This window comes from Dioscorea cayenensis, chromosome 1 (assembly GCF_009730915.1).
Source record: "Dioscorea cayenensis subsp. rotundata cultivar TDr96_F1 chromosome 1, TDr96_F1_v2_PseudoChromosome.rev07_lg8_w22 25.fasta, whole genome shotgun sequence".
Classification (NCBI taxonomy): Eukaryota; Viridiplantae; Streptophyta; class Magnoliopsida; order Dioscoreales; family Dioscoreaceae; genus Dioscorea; species Dioscorea cayenensis.
Window position 1 is genome coordinate 21,280,251 of NC_052471.1, and position 5,907 is coordinate 21,286,157.

A 5,907-nucleotide genomic window follows, 5' to 3' on the forward strand; every position below is an offset into this window, starting at 1 on the left:
CGTGTCCATGACAAGTTCTTAATTCCCATGTTGACAAGACCATGTCCACGCATACACGAGGGGGTTCAGTGAAGCTCAATAAAACAAAAACAATAACTCGAGTATATAAAAGATAAAGCAATGAATACAACTCGAGACAACAAAATGAAAATAAACTTAGAAGGAAAGTCCTTTCTGAAAATGCATATCCAAAATGGAATTCAAAAAGTAATAAGACAAAAAATAAATAAATCAAATGTCGGTGCCGTGCTCTGGCTCCTCTGCTATTGCGGGTGTTAGATCAAAGGGTACTGGTGGAGATGGTGATGGTGATGTCGGAGGGGCTTGATGAGTCCTTGTCCGTAAGACAAATGATGAGGCGATGTCACACTCTAAAATCTACTGTAACGTGTCGAAACATGCCATGAACTCTGTATACTATGTGGCATGGGCAGCCCGAATCTCAGCAATCTCTGCTCGGACGTCAGCGACCTCTGTCCGTATCATCCCCACAGCACTCTCAAGCCTCTCAAAGTGATCATGGGCTCGAGATGGTGAAAACATACATACTAGGGGTGGGTCCTCTGCCACTAGAGGTGCCTCGATCTCCATCAGTGCTGGCTGAGGCTCGAGAGCAGGCTAAGAAGCCTCGGCATCATCACCCTCTTCCTCAGCTATCTCTGGCTAATAGCACCAAAGCATAAACTCCCGTCTGAACCCTACGGACCATACCTATCAATCTCATTATCTCTAGGCTAAGGGGCGTAGGTGTACTCGTCTTCTTGGCCCCGCAAATCACGTCGAAGAGACCCATGCCCAAAACTAGTCTTGTAATGTAGGAGCCTAAGAAGATCGCTCCCAATCTGGAATACTTTCCCTGATGTCGAATGTTTTCTATGATGATGTGCCCTAGATGAATCGGTATGTGCTGCACCATCGAATACAGGTACAGAAGCTCCTGCTGGCTCAGAACGCCAGTGCTATAACCATGGCTATTCACTGACCTGCTCAGAATGGTGTGTAAATATCGATATGCAGGCTAGGAAAGGCACATGGCCTTGTATCATGCCCTGGCACGATGGGAGCTGGTATGGCACGCCAAGGAGCATGACATTGTGTCATGACCGAGAGGGAAGAGAGGTTCTCTTCGTAATTTAGAAGATTTTCTAAGTATTTTAATGAATAATATCATGTAAACTTAAGAGTCTTCTAGAAGGTTCATGAGAAAACATGACCTTAGTAGAGTCTTCTAAATAAGTCTAGAAATATGAAGAGTTGTCTTTGTATGTAGAGTAATCTAGAGTCTTCTCCATCATCCTAGAAAAGGGAAGTTTCTAGGGAGGAGGGGGAAACCTAGATATTTCTTGGATTTGTATAGAGTAATATAGAATACTCTAGAAGGATATTATGGGCCGTTGGATCAAATAGATCTCGGCCGTCCATTAGGGCAACCTTGGCCTATAAATAGCCAAGGGGTCTTCATTTGTAATCATCAAGTTTTCCAAGTTATAATTCAAGAGATCTTTTCCCTCACAAGGTTTCTTGAGGTTCTCATCATTTCAAGCCTCCAAAGTTTGTATTTTTGCCAAGGCATTGAAGAAGGCTGACTTGATCTAGGCTCAAGTGATCAAGTGTCACATGCTACATCGGTGAGGACTCCAAGTGCGTGACACTTGGACACCCCTGGCTCATACTGGCTCTAACCACACAACGCTTGGTAAGCCCTCTGTGGGGTCAACGCTTTAGGGTAATCTGTCGGTAACTAGGAATACTCCTTGGTGTCTGTAAACGCCTCCTCATACATGCCAAGCCGAACTGAAAACTAAGTGATGCTCATTCTATAGTAATGTCCAAATGCTCTAAACTGAATGGTGTCGAGGCTGTCGAATCTCGCATAAGATCTATCGAACTCGAATGACGATAAGACCTCAAGTGTAAGCGCACAAATGGCTGCCTCCCTAATCGACAATAACTGCCTCCATCCACCTACCGAAACGAGATCCTCGACCTCATCTACAAACTATCTCCCTCCTGTAAATCTCTTAATATGCTCGCGTACAGGAATCGAGTTTGTCAAAACCGAAGTCTCGACAGATGCTCAAAATGAGCCTGATGCTCGAGAATAGTGACTCTCATACTCTCGGCCTCGGAGGATGCCTCACGCGGCCGTTTCTTTCCTTGCTTCTTTGACCGAGATGCTATAATCTACAAAATTTGAAAGAAAATCGATCAAACTAGTTAATTAAGTAATGTTGTAGAAAACCACACGGTCGTGTGGAATTTCGGCACACCCGTGTGGATCCACAGGGTGTGAAAAACGCATGGCTGCGACTTAAAAATCCAAAAATACACCATTAAATAGCTTCTAACTTTGTTCTAACATGCATAATCATTCTAATTATAGAAACGAAAAATTATTAACTAGTTTCATCGATTAAAATTAAGAATTAGCGAAGAAAAAAAAAAGATAGGTCTTACCGACGAGTTGAGATTGAAAACCTTGAATCGGATGGAAATCCAAGTAAAATTCCTTCCAAATCGGCAATGTGAGATTGGGAAATGATGTGAGAGTGCTCTCAGATGAATGGAGAATGTTAGAATGAAGAGGAACAATGATCCTTTAAAAGGAACTTGCGCCTCTTGTCGTTCTGTACATCCGCACGGGCATACAAAAATTACCCACGCCCATGTACCTCCACAGGGGAGAGCAACAGGGCAGATGCGTGCCCCTATGAGCTCTCGGGATATCACTCAATCTCTCTGAAGGCAACCACACGGGCGTGCGGAAAATACCCACGCCCCTGTGGGTTCTCTGTCCAAGCGATAAAAATCGCTAAGTGTTTCGCACGCCCGCATGGAAATTCTGCACGGGCGTGGACATTCACAGTCCCAACTCACAGAGGTAAGCGCACGCCCCTGTTCCCTCTTGTGATGGAGAAAGCTCTTCTGTCGAGTTTCGCACGGGCGTGCAGAAATTACCCATGCTCGTGCGTTTTTCACATGTTCACCCACAGGGACGAGTCCACGCCCCTGTGTGCTCTCAGTATAACTTGCAAAGTCTCTGCAGGAAAATGCATGCCCATGCAGAAATTACCCACGGGCGTGGGAAAGTTACGAAGTCGCTCACAGGGGCGCGTCCACGCCCTTGCGTCTTCTATGGATGAGCTTGCAGTATAAATCCACGGGATCGTGTTTACACACTCAGTACAAATCCCGTGCATTTTGTCTGGATGCCTTAAAAACCCTGCAGGCTTTGCAGAAAATTCATAAACATGTTTACACACTTAGAGCTGCCCTATTATGCAAACTATACCAGTGAAAAACATGAGAAACTAGCTCAAGCGGCAAAAACTTCACCAAATCCACACAAAAACACACGATAACATTAAAAACCCACAATAAAACACAGCAAAAGCATTTAAAAATCAACACACCAATACTCAACACTTTATTCGTGCAAACACTAAACTACAAACTAAGAAAATAGTAAACACTTGGGTTTCCTCCCAAGAAGCGCTTGTTTTACGTCTCTAAGCTTGATGTACCATGTCTTACGTCACGGGGGGTTCATAGATTAAGGTTGCCCTCTTACCCATAGCTTGAAAGCATGATGAACAAAGTCTCTTGAATGTAGAGGGTGAATTATCGGGCTTGGGACCACCTAGCAAAGGTTCATCCAATTCGTTTGGTTCACGCGCGTCTCCAACAGCCTTCGAGCATTTCCGGTGGTGTCTCCTCGCCCACTTTATCTTTTGGAGCATCTTATTCAGGATCCCTGGAGTAGATGGTACTTCTTCAGTCAAACCAAGCACCATAACTTCTTCATTTTCCATCTCTTGGTCGAACAAACCCTGGTACGGGTCCGAATTAAACATTTCCTGTATGTATTCGACATCAATTTCATTAGTAGTGTCTAGAAAATACAAAGTATCATCAAAATCAAGAGAATGCCGCATGGTTTCAGCAAGGCGGTATGTGAGCTTGTTATCTCCAACTCTCAATGTTAGCTCCATGCCGTCTATGTCAATGAATGCCTTGGAAGTTTGCAAGAACGGTCTACCAAGTATCATAGGTACATCCCTATCCTCATCGATGTCTAGCACCACAAAATCTACAGAAAAAATGTATTTGTCCACCTTGACAAGCACATCTTCGATGATACCCCTCGGATATCTCACCGTTTGATCTGCCAATTACAAAGTCATCCGAGTGGGTCTAGGCTCGCCCAAGCCTAGCTTCTGAAAGAAGGTGTATAGCATAACGCTGATACTAGTTCTTATGTCAGCCAATGCCATTTCCTCACCCAAATTGCCAATATTACAAGAAATGATGAAGCTTCCCGGGTATTTCTTCTTGTTCGGCATGTTCTTTTGCAACACCATTAAGCAAGACGCATCTAAGATCACTGAAGCACTCTCCTCCCAATTCCTCTTGTTAGTCGACAAGTCCTTCAAGAATTTTGCATACTTAGGCATTTGGGTCAATGCCTCAACAAAAGGAACATTAATGTGGAGTTGCTTGAACAAACTCAGGAACTTCTTGTACTATTCATCCTCTTGGTTATTCTACCATCTAGAGGGATAAGGTATTTTTAGCTTGAAAAATGGGGGTACCACCTCCTTCTCTTTGCTTGCTCTCTCCTCAACCTCTATAACCTCGGGTGCGTGTTCATTGGGCCTCTTACTCGGTAGCCTACCTTCGACCTCACGACCACTTCTCAAAGTGATCCCTTCACATGCTCTCTAGGATTGGTCTTGGTATTACTCGGCAAGCTTCCTTGTCACTTTTCTGATAGAGACTTCGCAATCTGCCTCACTTGATTTTCAAGATTATGCAAAGAGGCGGTGTGGTTGCAAAGTGTAGCCTCGACTGATTGAAACCTTGTATCTAACGATTGCACAAACCTAGTCAAGGCCTTCTCCAAATCGGTCATTCGGGTCTCTAAACTTGAAACTCAGTTTCCCATGTTTGGGGCTTGTTATTGTTGGAAACCCGGTGGCCCCACGGCCTTTTGTGGACCTTGGTTACTCCACGAAAAATTGGGATGATTCTTCCAACCCGGATTGTAGGTGTTACTATATGGATTCCCTTGGTTCCTCATTGCATTACCCACGAAATCGATATTCTACACCGAAGATGCATCACCAATAGAGATCGGGCAATCAAAGGAAGCATGTCCTCCACCACACCTGGTGCAAGTAGTCATGGCCGACACTCTATTCAAAGTTAGAAGATCTAACTTCTTACTCAATGATTCCACTTGAGCCGCCATTGAAGTTACTGTATCTATCTCATGGAGCTCGACCACCTTATTCTTCTTCCTAGCATTCCATTGGTAGCTATTTAACCCTATTTCTTCAATTAGCTGATGGGCTTTACCGGGGGTCTTGCTAACTAAGATACCTCCCGCTGCCACATTCAGGAGTTGCCTTGTACTCAGATTCAACCCGTTGTAAAAGGTCTGAACAATCATCCATTCCGGGAATCCGTGTTGCGTGCACTTTCTCAGGAGCTCCTTGAACCTTCCACATGTCTCAAATAGAGACTCCAATTCTGACTATATAAAGGATGAGATCTCATTCTTAAGCTTTACAAATTTTCAGAAGGGAAATAACAGGCCAGAAAAGCTTCTACCATCTCCTCCCATGTTGTAATCGATGATCTAGATAATGAGTGTAGCCACTTGATAAGTGCTTGTGTGTTAAGAATGCGAAGTGTTCTTTCTTTACAATGAGCATTACTTTTATCAGGTTTAAGTCCTAATACATGTGTATTTGTGTTCTTTTGCGCAGGTAGGGTTGTGAAGATATAATTTAAGAAAAAGAAGCCAAAAGTAGATCGCGAATGTACTATTTGATGAAATCTTGGAAGGAACAAACGCGAAGACACAAGTTGGGCTCAAAGATACGTAAATGTGTGCCAACCTCC

The 5,907-nt window shown here is 43.9% G+C and overlaps 1 non-coding gene across 1 annotated transcript; it reads left to right on the forward strand.

Moving 5' to 3' along the window:
* The first annotated feature begins 5,462 nt into the window (after window positions 1-5,462).
* On the forward strand, window positions 5,463-5,569 carry LOC120268442. Its single transcript, XR_005538944.1, has one exon. It is a non-coding gene; the product is annotated as a small nucleolar RNA R71 (small nucleolar RNA).
* Window positions 5,570-5,907: the final 338 nt, after the last annotated feature.